The sequence below is a fragment of the Leptodactylus fuscus genome, chromosome 1, assembly GCF_031893055.1.
Source record: "Leptodactylus fuscus isolate aLepFus1 chromosome 1, aLepFus1.hap2, whole genome shotgun sequence".
Lineage (NCBI taxonomy): Eukaryota > Metazoa > Chordata > Amphibia > Anura > Leptodactylidae > Leptodactylus > Leptodactylus fuscus.
This window is the reverse complement of record NC_134265.1, coordinates 207,646,949-207,664,213: the sequence shown is the minus strand read 5'-3', so window position 1 is coordinate 207,664,213 and position 17,265 is coordinate 207,646,949.

Genomic DNA, 17,265 nt, shown 5'->3' with positions numbered 1-17,265 from the left:
AAGGTGTAAATTCAACAACATATCAACATTATTTATCCTATGCTCAACATACACTTAAAATTGCAGGCAAAACCGAAACACATAGTGGAATAATTTAAGAATATTATGTGAATACATAAAAAAGGATGGGAGACAAAAAAAAAAAAAAACCCACAAAGAAGAGCCATGTGGAAATCAAACACCCACACAAAAGAGACTAACATTTACAATTTGCCGGAACTGCCCTTTAAGAACCTCAGCAAATTTGGAAGCATTACAGGTTTTGCATCTGGGCCAAGGAACGCAATTTTGTGAGTAGCATTTAACAGGTTTTAATTCTAATATGTGCAGCTCAAATCCCTGAACTGTAAAATTGGGTTTGGCATCTTACATACTTTTTCTATTAAAGGTTTGAATTTTTAGACCTCTTCTGTGAATTCAGTTTTCTATCTAATGGACATTTTGTACTTAACTAAAACACAGTGACCTTAAAATTCTAAATAAAAACAATCTGACTATATTTTTGAGAAAAAAACAAAATTAATGTATTTGTCTATTTAATTCTACATTTTTTTGCCATAGGTCTTTATTCATATAGAACTGGAAGCATACAGAAGTACAATAGACACCCAAGGAAGTGCATTTTTGTTATATTATTGCTCTGCACAAGTCACTGGTCAATTCAGACTGCATGTACAGTCAAATATTCACATTTCACCCTTTCCACTGTATGTGGAAATATTCTGATCATTCTTGAAACAAAAAAATCATGAGGCATAGTCTTTAGAGATGAGCAAAAGCCGTTCGATCGAATAGGTATTCGATTAAATATCAGGCTGTTCGAGGTAATCGTTTCCAATCGAATACCACGTGGCAAACGCAGTAAAAATTCGTATCCCCTCCCACCTTCTCTGGCGCGTTTTTTGCACCAATAACTTGCAGGGGAGGTGGGACAGGAACTACGACAACGGTGGCATTGAAAAAGCCCATTGGCTGCCAAAAACATGTGACCTCTGATTTATAAGAACATCGTCCGCCATCCTCGTGACATTTGAGAGAGATAGGGAGAGAAAGAGATCTGCTGAGGGCCAGGGGTGAACCAACCTTTTTCGCTGCCCGAGGTGACGACAGAAAGCCCCCCCCCCCCCCGGGAGGAGGGGGCGGGGCAGAGCAAAGGGGGCATGGCAGAGCTGCGTTAGCAGGCAGAGAGCAGGCAGGGAGAGGAGGGAAGATACAGATACAGATACAGAGCTCTTTTCAGAGTTATATACTGCAGGGAGAGGAGTCCAGCTTTCCATGGGGTGTCCCCCCAAAACAGGGATACAGAGCAAATAGGTCCGGCTATATACGCTCAACCCAGCTTTCCAGGCAGTGTCCCCCCCAAACACCTAACAGGGATACAGAGCAATTCAGTCTAGCTACATACGCTCAACCCAGCTTTGCAGGCGGTGTCCCCCCAAAACAGGGGTACAGAGCAAATAGGTCCGGCTATATATGCTCAACCCAGCTTTGCAGGCCGTGTCCCCCCATATACCTAACAGGGATACAGAGCATTCAGTCCGGCTATATACACTCAACCCAGCTTTGCAGGCGGTGTCCCCCCAAAACAGGGATACAGAGCAAATAGGTCCGGCTATATACGCTCAACCTAGCTTTGCAGACGGTGTCCCCCCAAAACAGGGATACAGAGCAAATAGGTCCGGCTATATACACTCAACCCAGCTTTGCAAGCGGTGTTCCCCCATACACCTAACAGGGATACAGAGCATTCAGTCCGGCTATATACACTCAACCCAGCTTTGCAGGCGGTGTCCCCCCAAAACAGGGATACAGAGCAAATAAGTCCGGCTATATACGCTCATCCCAGCTTTGCAGGCAGTGTCCCCCCATATACCTAACAGGGATACAGAGCATTCAGTCCGGCTATATACACTCAGCCCAGCTTTGCAGGCGGTGTCCCCCCAAAACAGGGATACAGAGCAAATAGGTCTGGCTATATACGCTCAAGCTAGCTTTGCAGATGGTGTCCCCCCAAAACAGGGATACAGAGCAGATAGGTCCAACTATATACGCTCAACCCAGCCAATTCAGTCAGGCCATGTGTGGTCAAACCTGTTTTTCATGCTGTGCCCCCCAAAGCTAAGTGGGAGACACTGCCATTCAGTCAGTCCATATACGCAATATCCAGCTTTCCTCAGCTGTACCCCCCAAAGCTAAGTGGGAGACACAGCCATTCAGTCAGGCCATGTGTGGTCAAACCTGTTTTTAATGCTGTACCTCCCCCAAAAGCTAAGTGGGAGACACAGCCATTCAGTCAGGCCATGTGTGGTCAAACCTGTTTTTAATGCTGTGCCCCCCAAAGCTAAGTGGGAGACACAGCCATTCAATCAGTCCATATATGCAATATCCAGCTTTCCTCAGCTGTACCCCCCAAAGCTAAGTGGGAGACAAATCCATTCAGTCAGGCCATGTGTGGTCAAACCTGTTTTTTATGCTGTACCTCCACCAAAGCTAAGTGGGAGACACAGCCATTTAGACAGGCCATGTGTGGTCAAACCTGTTTTAATACTGTACCCCCCCCCCCCCAAAGCTAAGTGGGAGACACAGCCATTCAGTCAGGCCATGTGTGGTCAAACCTGTTTTTAATGTTGTGCCCCCAAAGCTAAGTGGGAGACACATCCATTCAGTCAGGCCATGTGTGGTCAAACCTGTTTTTAATGCTGTACCCCCCAAAGCTAAGTGGGAGACACAGCCATTCAGTCAGGCCATGTGTAATCAAACCTGTTTTTAATGCTGTACCCCCCCCCCCTTCCAAAGATAAGTGGGGGACACAGCCATTCAATCAGGCCATGTGTGGTCAAACCTGTTTTTAAAGCTGTACCCTCAAAGTAAAGTGGGAGACACAGCCATTCAGTCAGGCCATGTGTGGTCAAACCTGTTTTTAATGCTGTACCTCCCCCAAAAGCTAAGTGGGAAACACAGCCATTCAGTCAGGCCATGTGTGGTCAAACCTGTTTTTAATGCTGTACCTCCCCCAAAGCTAAGTGGGAGACACATCCATTCCGTTAGACCATGTGTAGTTAAACCTGTTTTTAATGCTGTACCCCCCAAAGCTAAGTGGGAGACACAGCCATTCAGTCAGGCCATGTGTGGTCAAACCTTTTTTTAATGCTGTACCCCCCCCCCCCCCCCCAAAGCTAAGTGGGAGACTCAGCCATTCAATCAGTCCATATACGCAATATCCAGCTTTCCTCAGCTGTACCCCCCAAAGCTAAGTGGGAGACACAGCCATTCAGTCAGGCCATGTGTGGTCAAACCTGTTTTTAATGCTGTACCTCCCCCAAAAGCTAAGTGGGAGACACAGCCATTCAGTCAGGCCATGTGTGGTCAAACCTGTTTTTAATGCTGTACCCCCCAAAGCTAAGTGGGAGACTCAGCAATTCAATCAGTCCATATATGCAATATCCAGCTTTCCTCAGCTGTACCCCCAAAGCTAAGTGGGAGACACAGCCATTCAGTCAGGCCATGTGTGGTCAAACCTGTTTTTAATGCTGTACCCTTCCCAAAAAGCTAAGTAGGAGACACAGCCATTTAGACAGGCCATGTGTGGTCAAACCTGTTTTCAATGCTGTGCCCCCCAAAGCTAAGTGGGAGACACATCCATTCAGTCAGGCCATGTGTGGTCAAACCTGTTTTTAATGCTGTACCCCCCCCCACCCCAAAGATAAGTGGGAGATACAGCCATTCAATCAGGCCATGTGTGGTCAAACCTGTTTTTAATGCTGTACCCCCAAAGTAAAGTGGGAGACACAGCCATTCAGTCAGGCCATGTGTGGTCAAACCTGTTTTTAATGCTGTACCCCCAAAGTAAAGTGGGAGACACAGCCATTCAATCAGTCCATATACACAATATCTAGCTTTCCTCAGCTGTACCCCCCAAAGCTAAGTGAGAGACACAGCCATTTAGTCAGGCCATGTGTGGTCAAACCTGTTTTTAATGCTGCACTCCCCCCCCCCCCCCAAAGCTAGGTGGGAGACACAGACATTCAGTCAGGCCATGTGTGGTCAAACCTGTTTTTAATGCTGTACCCCCCAAAGCTAAGTGGGAGACACAGCAATTCAGACAGGCTATATAAGGTCAATCCAAATTTTTGTTCAATACAGTATTGTTTGCTCTCGATGATGTGAACTATGCCTTTGTCTCTTGAAAAGCAACCCAACATGGAGTCAGCCATGTGTGCTAGTGTGTTACTTGGCATGACTTTGCTGCCCCCAACTGGCAGGGTCTCTCTGAAAGCCTACTCCTCCGCTGTAACCTCGGCCACACCTGCAACCTGTGCTTCAGCACTGGGGTGTGGAGAGAGCAGCAGGTCGTGCTGAAGCTCATCAGCTTGGCCGACAGAAAAAACACTTCCCTCGAGGTTAGGGATGCCATCCTCGATGTGACGGCAATGTGGTTTTCCCCACTGCACCTGGGCGCAGGCATGTTGGCGTATGTGATAATGGCCGGAACCTGGTATCAGATCTGGAGCTTGCCAGGCTCAAACATTTTCAACTTGTTGGTGCAAAGGTTCTTTCAAACCTACACCATTGTGCCTGATATACTGGTCAAAGTGCGGCCATTTTCGTAAGTGAAGAGTAGACTCTGCTAGGCTGAAAACATTCAGAGCACACTCCTGTCATCTTCACACTGTTGGCTGGCGGAGGAAGACGAGGGGGATGAAGTGGCATTTCATGTCACTGTCCCACACAAGGCTTGAGGGGAAGTTCAGTGTATCCCATTGCTTCAGCACGGATGGTGTGAAGAAGATTGGAAAATGGAGGAAATGGAGAGTGACCCTTACAGGAATTTTGGGCTGGGAGAGAAGATAGGCCACCCCAGTTTTCACCCCAGGCCCATCCTCAACTACATTCACCCGACCTGTCATTACAGAGAAGCAGTGTCCCTGACCGCAGGCGCTTGTCCATGTGTCGGTGGTCAAGTGGACCTTACAGCAAAGCGCGGAACTCAGGGCCTAACTAATGTTAAGGGACACGTGCTGGCGCAAGGTGGGGACAGCACACCAACAGAGGTAGTGACTAGAGATGAGCGAACGGCGGTCGATCAAATTGATATTCGAATTCAGGCCGTTTGATGTATTCGATTCCAATCGAATACCACGAGGCAAACGCACTAAAAATTTGTATCCCCTCTCACCTTCCCTGGTGCTTTTTTTGCACCAATAAATGTGCAGGGTTGGTGGGACAGGAACTACGACAACGGAGGCATTGAAAAAAAATTGGAAAAAGTAATTGGCTGGCTAAATCAGGTGACCTCCACTTTATACGAATGGTCGATTTTAGATTCAGGAAATATGAGACTGTGAACTATGTGACTGTGAGACAGGGACAGATGTACTGGCAGGGTTAGCTAGGGATTACCTTTATTTAGGTGGGAATGTTACTCACACTGTTATGTCAGTCCAGATAGCTGCAACGGGGCTAAGGAATACCAGTAGGAAATCTCGCCCTGCACTACTCCCACTAGCTAACCCGGTCCCTGCCTCACGGGTGTAGGTCGGCTGTTCTCAGGCTAAGCCTGACCCCGACAGCTCCTCTCTCACTGACACCGTAGGCCTAGAGGGAAGTGGGAGAAGGAATGCCCTATAAGATCTCTAGGGACTGGAGACTAAAGGGGGTCACCCCTAACGAACAAGTGAAGCTGCTACTGACAGGGACTGACAAGGGTGTGCGCTGACTAACAACACAAGCAGCACACAGGAAACATGTAGGAAAGAATTCCCCAAACCAATATGGGAAGGAACCATACACTAGGAAACAAACACAGGGAAACTGAGTAGAAATCAAAGGATAAGGCAATTCACTCACACAGTCAATTATACACAGAGGGAGGATTGGTGAACACAGAAGGGAAAACACAAACCAACTCGTTCACCCAAAACCTCCCAAAAACCAACCACGGAACTTCCTCTATCCAAGATAACCACCTACTCCTCCTGCTAAGGCCTAGCTCTGTAAAAGCGACACTCAGCACAGAACCATGGGAGGCATGGGTTTAAATACAGAGTAGAGACCACTCCTCCCAGGTGCAAATGGGAGGACAGACTAATCAACCAGGAAAGAAAGCAATGAACCTAAATACTCCTAACAGGATCCTCCCCTCAAGGAGAAGACTCCGGATTCTCTAGGAGCATCCTTCTTCGGGAACTCCTTGTGGAATTTCTCCACGAGTCTGGGGGCTGACATATCCGACTCCAGAACCCAAGAATTATCCTCAGGACCGTATCCCTTCCATGCCACCAGATACCGTAGCTTCCCCCGAACATATTTGCTATCCAGAACTCGGGATATCTCATACTCCCCGGACTCAGAAACTGGTGGAACCTTAACAGGAGACGTTCCCTTCTTGGCCTTCTTTAACAAGGAGACATGGAAGACCCGGTTTATCTTCCACCTTTTAGGTAGTTGCAGCTGCGCCGCCACTTCATTTACCATCTTGATGATCTTAAAAGGACCCACAAACCTGGGACCCAGCTTCTTGCAAGGAACCTTCAACTTGATATTCTTGGTGGACAACCAAACCATCTCACCAGGGAAGAACTGCAACTCTCCTCTCTTCCGATCCGCCTGGACCTTAGCCTGGTGCGACGCCCGCACCAGATTCTCTCGGATACGGGACCATACCCCTTGCAGCTTTTTAGAAAATAGCTCCTCCTCCGGAACTGGGGAAGAAATGGAAGAAAATACTCCGAAAACAGGATGTCTACCACCGGAGCAAAAAAAAGGTGTGGTACCTGTGGCATTGGAATCATGGTTGTTCAGGGAAAATTCTGCCAGGGGGAGAAAGGCAGCCCAATTATTCTGGTTCTCTCGAACAAAACACCTCAAAAACTGTTCCACATCCTGATTCTTCCTCTCTGTTTGTCCGTTAGACTCTGGGTGAAACCCGGAGGAAAACGACAGTGTAACTCCCAACCTGCTGCAAAAAGCCCGCCAGAATTTAGCCACAAATTGCGGTCCCCTGTCCGAAACGATATCCTCAGGAAGACCATGCAACCTTACAATTTCTTTAATAAACGCCTCAGATAGTGTCTTGGCACATGGCAGCCTGGAAAACGGGATCAAATGGCACATTTTCGTGAAGCGGTCAACGACTACCCAAATGACCGTGAAACCCTTAGACACCGGAAGGCCCGTGATGAAATCCATAGACAGATGAGTCCAAGGTGCCTTAGGAGGTTCCAATGGATGTAGAAGACCGTGGGGACGGGTATGCGACGCCTTGGCTCTTGCACAGACCGAACAATTTTGAACAAACTGCAAGACATCCTTACTCCACCCTGGCCACCAAAAATTCCTAGACACCAATCTCATGGTCTCTGAAACCCCCGGGTGACCAGCAAGAACCGACTCGTGACACTCCCTCAGGAGACTTTGTCGGAGAGTAGTTGGGACAAAAAGCTTGTTTCTAGGTATCTTGGAAGGTGCAGCGTGTTGCGCTTCGATCAAGGCCTTCTCCAATTTCGCGCCCAATACTGCTACCACCACTCCATCCCCAAGAATAGTGGCAGGCGCCTCTCGTTCCTCCTCAGTCGACATATACCGGGATAAAGCATCAGCCTTGACATTCTTTGAACCCGGCACATAAGTCACGGTAAAATGGAACCGCGCAAAAAATAGAGCCCATCTGGCCTGCCGTGCATTTAATCTCTTCGCCGACCCAAGATAAACCAAATTCTTGTGGTCAGTAAATACCTGGACTGGCCTTCTGGCCCCCTCCAGGAAATGACGCCAATGTTCGAATGCTAGTTTTATTGCCAGTAGTTCCCTATCTCCGATGTCATAATTCCGTTCAGAGGCAGAGAATTTCTTAGAAAAGAAGGCACAGGGATGCGTACCCTCCTCGAACTCCTGAGAAAGTACTGCTCCCACCCCCACCGAGGAGGCATCCACCTCCACTCGGAAGGCCAACCTCTCATCCGGCTGTCTCAAAATGGGAGCGGACGAGAATCGCTTCTTCAGTTCTTCAAACGCAGCTAGCGCCTCTGGCGACCACTTAGCACAGTCAGCCCCCTTCTTAGTCAAGTCCGAGATAGGTTTCACAACCTCAGAAAATCCCTTGATAAACTGGCGATAATAGTTGGAGAACCCCAAGAACCGTTGGACCGCCTTTAGGTTCTCGGGTCGCGGCCACTCCAAGACTGCCCTGACCTTCTCAGGGTCCATCTCGAACCCCTTGTCCGATAGGATATAGCCAAGGAAACATAACTTATTGACCGCGAACACACATTTCTCCAGCTTAGCACTTAATTGGTTAACCCTCAGGAGATCTAAAACCTCTCTCACTCTCTCCCAATGAGTCTCCAAATCCGGGGTGTAAATGAGTATATCGTCCAGATAGACCACAACCCCCCTCCCTATGACGGCACTTAGTACATCATTAATAAAATTCTGAAAAAACGCAGGCGCATTGGTTAGACCGAAAGGCATCACAAGATTCTCAAAGTGTCCTAGGGGTGTGTTAAACGCTGTTTTCCACTCATCCCCCTTCTTGATTCTCAGCAAGTTATATGCCCCACGTAAATCTATTTTACTAAACCAGCGGGCTCCCGTAATCTGGCTGAATAGATCCGAGATCAACGGAATGGGATAGGGATTCCGCACCGTGATTTTGTTAATCTCCCTAAAATCCAAACAAGGGCGCAACCCTCCATCTTTCTTCTTTACAAAGAAAAACCCCACTGCTACTGGGGACTTAGATGGGCGAATATGCCCCACCTCTAGACTCCCCTCAATATACTCTTTGAGCGCCTCCCTCTCCGGAATAGTGAGATTGTACAATCGTGTCTTGGGTAGCACTGCATTTGGTATAAATTTAATCGAGCAATCATAGGTGCGATGTGGTGGTAATGTCTTGGCTGCCCTTTCCTCAAAGACCTCCCTGAACTCACATATTTCTTGAGGCAAATTGTCTATAGACAAAGACATAACGGATATGGGCAGACATCGACCATTACACCCCTGCCCCCAAGAAACTACTGACTCGGTCTCCCAGTTGATAATAGGGTTATGCTGCTTCAGCCAGGGCCACCCCAACACTACTTGTGCTGGTAATTTAGACAACAAGAACAAGTCAATCTCTTCCCGGTGGCCACCCACAACAAACTCCAGACCCTCCACCTGTTTGGAGATGACAGCTTGCTGTAGAGGGGTCTTATCAATAGCCCACACCGGTATCTGAGACTTCAAGACCAAAGGACTCACCCTTAATTGCTCACAAAACTCTGAGTCAATAAGGTTGACTGCCGAACCACAATCAACCAAAATGCGGCACTTCTGCCCATTTACCCATCCTTCAAGGGTCAACCCGGCAGTCTGAGTACAGGAAATATGCACACCTCCCTCCTTAGTAGGTTTTCTCCCTTTACCCTCAATAGACCTGGGGTTATTACTCTCCTTGGCGAACCATTCTCTGGAGGGGCATACCCTTGCTACATGTCCCATCCCTCCACACACAAAACAGCGTACTGTGCGGGACCCTTCACTCTTGGGTCTAGCACTTCGCACAGTGGCCCCAATCTGCATGGGTTGGTCCCCTGGGTCCTCTCTAAAAACGGAGAATTGAGGAGGGTTAAGCCCCCCAGGACTCTTGTCTCCACGCTCCCGGAGGTGCCGTCCAACTCTAATTGCCAGCTGCATGGCCTCATCTAGATCTCCCGGAACAGGGTGAGAAACTAGATGGTCTTTAACCTGGTCTGAGAGCCCTGTCTCAAACTGACTAAGTAGAGCAGGGTCATTCCAGTGTACTTCTGCTGCCCACCTACGAAACTCTGTGCAATATTTCTCTATAGCGTGATCCCCTTGCACCACACGTCGTAGGTTATACTCAGCCGTGCGTACCCTGTCTGGGTCGTCATACAGTAACCCCATTGCGGAGAAAAACGCCTCTACAGTTAGTAAGCAAGCTGAGTCGGCTGGTAACGAATGTGCCCAGATGAGGGGATCATCTCTCAATAAAGTAATAATAATCCCAACTCTCTGTACCTCAGAACCGGAGGAAAACGGCCGTAGCCGGAAATACAAAAGACAGTCCTTTTGAAATCGGAAAAAATCTGACCTCTTACCTCGGAAGGGTTCAGGTAAGCTGACTTTTGGCTCCAGAGGCCGACCCACAGGGGCGCTACTCACCTGCCTCTGTATGCCCTCCACCTGAGAGGCTGTGTGTTGAGCCAACTGCTGTACTTGAGATACGCCAGAAGCTTGGATGGCATCCATTCGTAGCTTGATCCCCTCCATCTCAGTGGAGATCTGCTGCACCGCCTGGTACAACTGTTTCAGGTCCGTCATAATACAAACAAACCTTTTTTTTTTTTTTTTTTTTTTTTTTACCGGCTGAGTGTACTGTTATGTCAGTCCAGATAGCTGCAACGGGGCTAAGGAATACCAGTAGGAAATCTCGCCCTGCACTACTCCCACTAGCTAACCCGGTCCCTGCCTCACGGGTGTAGGTCGGCTGTTCTCAGGCTAAGCCTGACCCCGACAGCTCCTCTCTCACTGACACCGTAGGCCTAGAGGGAAGTGGGAGAAGGAATGCCCTATAAGATCTCTAGGGACTGGAGACTAAAGGGGGTCACCCCTAACGAACAAGTGAAGCTGCTACTGACAGGGACTGACAAGGGTGTGCGCTGACTAACAACACAAGCAGCACACAGGAAACATGTAGGAAAGAATTCCCCAAACCAATATGGGAAGGAACCATACACTAGGAAACAAACACAGGGAAACTGAGTAGAAATCAAAGGATAAGGCAATTCACTCACACAGTCAATTATACACAGAGGGAGGATTGGTGAACACAGAAGGGAAAACACAAACCAACTCGTTCACCCAAAACCTCCCAAAAACCAACCACGGAACTTCCTCTATCCAAGATAACCACCTACTCCTCCTGCTAAGGCCTAGCTCTGTAAAAGCGACACTCAGCACAGAACCATGGGAGGCATGGGTTTAAATACAGAGTAGAGACCACTCCTCCCAGGTGCAAATGGGAGGACAGACTAATCAACCAGGAAAGAAAGCAATGAACCTAAATACTCCTAACACACACAGCTCTTTGGGGCTCTATATCGTCGGGATCCCTGTCAGCTTGCGATATGCAGGAGTTGACTTTTTCCCATAGGAATGCATTGACCAGCGTTGATTGGCCGAATGCCATACAGAGTACAGCATTCGGCCAATCAATGCTGGTTCTGCCGGAGGCTCGTCTGTGAGGGGGCGGAGTCTAAGATCGGTCCACAGCAGTCTCCATTGTGGTCCGATCTTAGAATCCGCCTCCTCCGGCAGAACCAGCGTTGATTGGCTGAATGCTGTACTCTGTATGGCATTCAGCCAATCAATGCTGGTCAATGCATTCCTAAGGGAAAAAGTCAGCTCCCGCATATCGCAAGCTGACAGGGATCCCGACGAGATAGTGGCGTAATACAGGTATTTGGGCATGTTAGATGCCCCCAGGCATGCTTCTCCTGCTGTCCCAGTTGCATTCCAGGGTGTTGGCATAATTTCCTGGGGTGTCATAGTGGACTTGGTGACTCTCCTGAGTCGAAGTGTGGCTTCCTCTGAAACGAAGCATTTTTCCCCATAGACTATAATGGAGTTCGATATTCGTTCGAATAGTCGAATATTGAGGGGCTATTTGAAACGAATATCGAATCTCGAATATTTCACAGTTCGCTCATCTCTAGTAGTGATGGCTAGGGGAATCATAGCGAGGTGCCGCAGCTGCCAACAGGTCACGGAAGGCATGAGTCTCCACTACCAGGAACGTCAACATCTCCAGGGCCAGCAGTTTTGATATGAGGCCATTGAAGGCTTGGGCATGTGTGTGTGTGTGTGTGTGTGTGTGTGTGTGTGTGTTGGGGGGGAGGGGGGTTGCACTGTACTTCTGCCGGCGATGAAATGCCTGGGAGATGGGGAGTTGCTGTGAAGAGGCGCATGATGGTGCAGGCAAAAAGAGCGGATGGAGGTGAACTCCCCAAACTGTCAGAGACAGATGTGTAGGTGCCCAGGCTGGTGGTCTGGACTGCACAGTGCCGCACCTCCCATGAGGCGGCCTGAAGCGAGCGCTTCAGGCGGCACTATGCCAGGGCCTCAGGGAGGGCGGCATTTTTGCTAACCAAAGCCAGTCCAGGACAAGCTGTCCTGGACTGGCTTATCACCGAGCGGTGGTTTGGGGAGACTGCTGGACGCAGCGCTGCTCCAGCAGCCTCCCCACATGCTCAGGCAGAGAGCAGGCAGTCTCCGGGCCTACTCTCTGCCGGCGAACGGGGCTAAGCCCCGCCCCCTTCACTCGGCCACACCCCCGATCCTACCGGACACACCCCCGATCCGCCCCCTCCTCCCGGCGGGGGGGGGGGGCGGCTTTCTGCAGTTAGCCTCGGGCGGCGAAAGGAGCAGGCTCACCCCTGGGACTGCAGCACCAGCACTGACGAAGGCGTTGGGCGAAACGCGCGTCGGGGCGTGGTACAGGTGGTAGGTGCTTTATATTATAACTATGGTCTTAGGGTTGGTTCTTTACCTTCTATGTATACAATTTTTACATATGTCTCTCTGTTGTGCATTCTTACCTTATGGGATATTTTTATCTGCTTTGGAACTGCCACACTTGCCACAACATGTGAACCCTTATTATTTGACTGTGATATACATAATTTTTTCACCCTAGACCTATATACTATTTATTACCACACACTACCCGCCTTTTTGTGAAGCATTTACACCCTGTTGTTTATGTGTAATTTATGTTTTCATATTCATTATCACTTAATAAAAATTGTCATTTTATTTACTGTGTTGCTTCTGTCCCTTCTTGGACATAGTCATACTCAGCACTGTAAACAATGAAAGAGGCAGTGTCGGCAACGCTGGGCGACAATTGTCCTGCGTTTTCTCTCTCCCACTGAGCCGAGGGCATGCCTTCCAAATGTAAGCGCACGCAAGAGGTGTTAAGGTTGCCCTACTCAGTTTAGACTTGCAAAGTGTGCAATCCGTACTAAGTTTGTCATGTAACTGATCGGTCTATCCGTTGGCAGTTCATTTTGATCAGCGTCACCCGGTCAGCACTGTCAGCTGACAGCCGGCTGTGCTTATCCGTGATGATGCCACCGACTGCGCTGAAGACACTTTCCGATAGGACGCTGGTGTCAGGGCAGGAAATCAGGATATCAGGAATTGTGATGAGCGCATGCTAATGTTTCTTTCGGTTTACAGTTATGTGTCTGTCCATATTAATGTAGAGGAAAGAAGATTTCCAATTATTTATCCACTTTCATAGAATTTCTAGTGATTTTGTAAAGTGTCCAGTGGAAAGGATGGGATAGGATTTCACATAAGTCTGCCCCCATGGAAACTCATGGTGCAGAAACTGAGGTAGCTGACTTTGATGAACCCTTGGGTTGTGGAGATAGAACTCCATCAAAGGTCTCTGCTGCTCACACACCCTGCTCAACATACGGTATCTAGGGTTTCAGCGTGTGGTGACCTCGCACAACAGCCGGTGCTTCAGGCAGATGTAGGCCTTGCTGGAGTGTATTGAGGCTAGCAGCAGCTACTGTAGACTTGCCAAAGGGGGCACACAAGCGCTGCACTTTAACCAGTAGCTCGTGGAAATTGGGGTACGTTTCTAAAAACCGTTGCACCAATAAGTTGAAAACGTTGGCCAGGCATGGGCCGTGTTGGAGGCTGACAAGCTCCAGAGCCTCTACCAGATTCAGTCCATTATCACACACGACAAAATGGCTGGCCCCAAGTGCAGCGGGGAAAAACACATTGCCATATCATCTAGGATTGCATCCCTCACCTCGGAGGCAGTTTGCTTTCTGTCCCCCAAGCTGATGATCTTCAGCACGCCCTGTTGACGTCTCCCCACGCCAGTGTTGCAGCTTTTCCAGCTTGTAGATGGGGTCGATTTAACGGCGGCGGTGGAGGAGGAGGAGGGTGGTGTTTCAGCACTCCTGCCAGGAATATTGGGTGGGGAGACAAGGCAGGCCACCACAGTTTGCGATCCGGTCCCAGCCTCAACTACATTCAGCCAGTGTGCCATGATTGAAATGTAGCGTCCCTGGCCGCATGCACTTGTCCATGCGTCGGTGGTCAAGTGAAACTTTGTGCAAAGAGCAGAACGTACGTGTTACCGAACACATGCTGGTCCAAGGCTCAACTCACCCTAAGGGCCAAAAACACTGCTGGTGAATTTTGTTCAGTTCCAAAGGACTCTGTGTTTAGATTTGGCTCAGTCAAAGTTCCAAAACATGTCTTGGAAGTGGCATCCATTAGTGGCTCCATCTCAGCAGGATGATGATGATGATGATGATCAAGCTTAGTTAAATCTGGTGTCGGAAGGGAAAGTGGTTTCTGATCTACATCTAAAGTACCGGAGCATGTAGTTTGGACTATTAACACCTGATCAGAACCCTGTAGAGGTAATGTAGAGTCCGATATTACAGAACCATTACGGTAGTAGTGGTTGCAGCCAAATCTCCATTTTTGCGGTCCTCTAAATAAAAGTTACCCCCAGGACTTGATGCCAAAATGTTATCAATTTCCCAATCACAATCAAGGTCAATGTTTGGGTCCTCACTCCAATCCACTGCATCAATCCCACACAATGAGAGTGATGGTTCTGGAACCACTGTTTGAGGGGCTAACAATTTTAAAGGGGCTAACACTCTGCTGGTGCAAGGCTCAACTCACCCAAAGGGCAAGACTGCTGTGACTGATCCCCTCTTAACATTTACTTTAAACGCCCCTTGGTGTAACTAAGCAACAAACAACTTACAAGACGCCAGGCATGGATTTAAAGTGGGTTGGCCACAGCTTTTATTTAACAACTTCTTAAACAAGTTCAAATCAGATAAGAAACATAACTTCCGTGACGGATCCCATACAGCCCGCTGGTAGGGAGCGAGCCGCTTGTCCTCGATCAACTCGCCACGAGACGTGGCACACTTCCGCATGTGCTGTGACAAAAAAGAAGGATCTAAAAACACAAACCATAGTTAATCCAAACCGCGAGGGCCAGGGGTGGGCGGGCGTTTCCTCACGTGAAGAATGGACGAAGGGTAAGAGACCTTGACTCACGTGCCCCCAAAATATATAACATTTATTTCCCAAACAAGTGACCTAATCAAAACAAGGGGTGGTATATTGATTCAAACTCGTCACCTAGCAACCCCAGCACAGCAGTCTTAACCCCTTTTCCTTATGCAGTGCAAGGGTTGCTAAAAACTCTGCTGGTGCAAGGTTGAACTAAGTTAAAGGGCCTAAAACTCTGCTGGTAAGAGGCTGAAATCACCTAAAGGGCCTCAATCTCTGCTGGTAGCTCAGCTTAAGGGCCTGTAACCTAATTTGGAAGCTGCTCACGTTAAGGGCCAGAAAAGTGAATTTTGGAAGGTCTCACCACATCACACACACACAATGACAGATCAGGTACTGTCGGATTTCCTATTGCCTTTTCCATCTGTGGTTGTCATGGGCAATGTGATTTAAAGGGGTGCTTGTTAAGATTTCATTAGAGTAAAATTTGGGTTTCTGTCCATCCATTTGGGGAGTAAAGAAGGTTTCCAGGTATTTTTCCACTTTGATAGAGGTTTTTTTGAGTGTGGAAAGTGTGTAGTTGATAGGCTGTGATATTGAGGTAATACTGTGACTTGGGCGTGTTAGACACCCCCAGGCATGCTTACCCTGCTGTCCCAGTTGCATTCCAGAGGTGTTGGCATCATTTGCTGAGGTGTCATTGTGGACTTGGTGACTCTCCTTAGTCGAATTGTGGGTTCCCCTGAAACGAAGCATTTTCTCCCCATAGACTATAATGGGGTTCGATATTCGTTTGAATAGTCGAATATTGAGCGGCTATTCGAATTGAATAACGAATATCGAATATTTCACTGTTAGCTCATCTCTAGTCACTATATTTTGTGTATATAGCGTTTATATTTCTGTGTATGGGGATGCATAGGGCATCTTTTTTCTCATACCATTTTGTCTATTGCTTTTATCAATTTTTATTAAAATTCTTATCAGAGGCAAAACAGCTGAAAAATAGCATTTTTTATTTGATTTGTTTTTTTCCAGTATGTGAAATATATTTCTGTAGGCCAGGAATTTTTAGATACAGGGATGCATCATGTGCATGTGTCTCACAGTAATCTTTTAGTTTTATATGTATTCTATGAAAAGGCGAGTGATTTGAACTTTGTTTTTTAATATTATTCTTTAAAACTTTTTATTACTATTTTATTAGCCTCTCCTAGGGGCTGTGAACTTGCAATTGTTTGATTACAAGCCTCATAGACTGCAATACAACTACAGCTACATTACTATACAGATTGGCCATAGACCCGCCTCAAAAGCAATATTGCTATGCTTTATAAGGCTTCCAGCTGTCATAGAAACAGGTTCACCCCCACCATCTCACTGTACAACAGTCAGCATGCAATGGAAACGGTATTAAGGTGGGCATTTTTTATGTTTGGGGGGGCCACAGTGCCGTTTAATGACTACAATTAGAGTGAACTCTGATCTCTGGGTCTCCCCTGTACATTACAGACCCAGTAGTTATGGTGGCCAGTCTGCAGCAAAGCAGTCGCCATTTTTAATGGCCCAGCATTTGCCATAATAGTATGGCAGATGTCAGGCTGGGGTTAAACATACCGTATATACTCGAGTATAAGCCGACCCGAATATAAGCCGAGGCCCCTAATTTTACCACAAAAAACTGGGAAAACTTATTGACTCGAATATAAATCGAGGGGGGGAAATGCAGCAGCTACTGGAAAATTTCAAAAATTAAAATGATCGGAGTTTTTGGGTGCAGTAGTTGCTGGGGAAGGGGAGGGGGTGTTTTGATTGTCTGTCTGTCCCTTCCCTGAGCTTGAGGACTGAGGTTTTTTTCCCCCACTTGGAATTCAGTCTGGCTAAATATAGGGTATCTGCAGTGCTCCTATTAACCCCTTCCCGACGAAACAGGAGCACTGCAGATACCCTATATTCAGTAGACCGGACACTTGCAGAGACAGGGATACCTAATGTGTATGTGTTTCACAGTCATTTTCTACTTTTATGTGTATTCTAGGGGAAAGAGTGATTTAGAACTTTTATTTACTTTATTTTTTTATTATATATTTTTTTAAAGCTTATTTTTTTTCACTAATTTATGGGATATTCTATACATTACTATTGCGGCTGGTCATAGACCCCCCCCCCGCCCCCAAATAAAAAAAAAAGTATAAG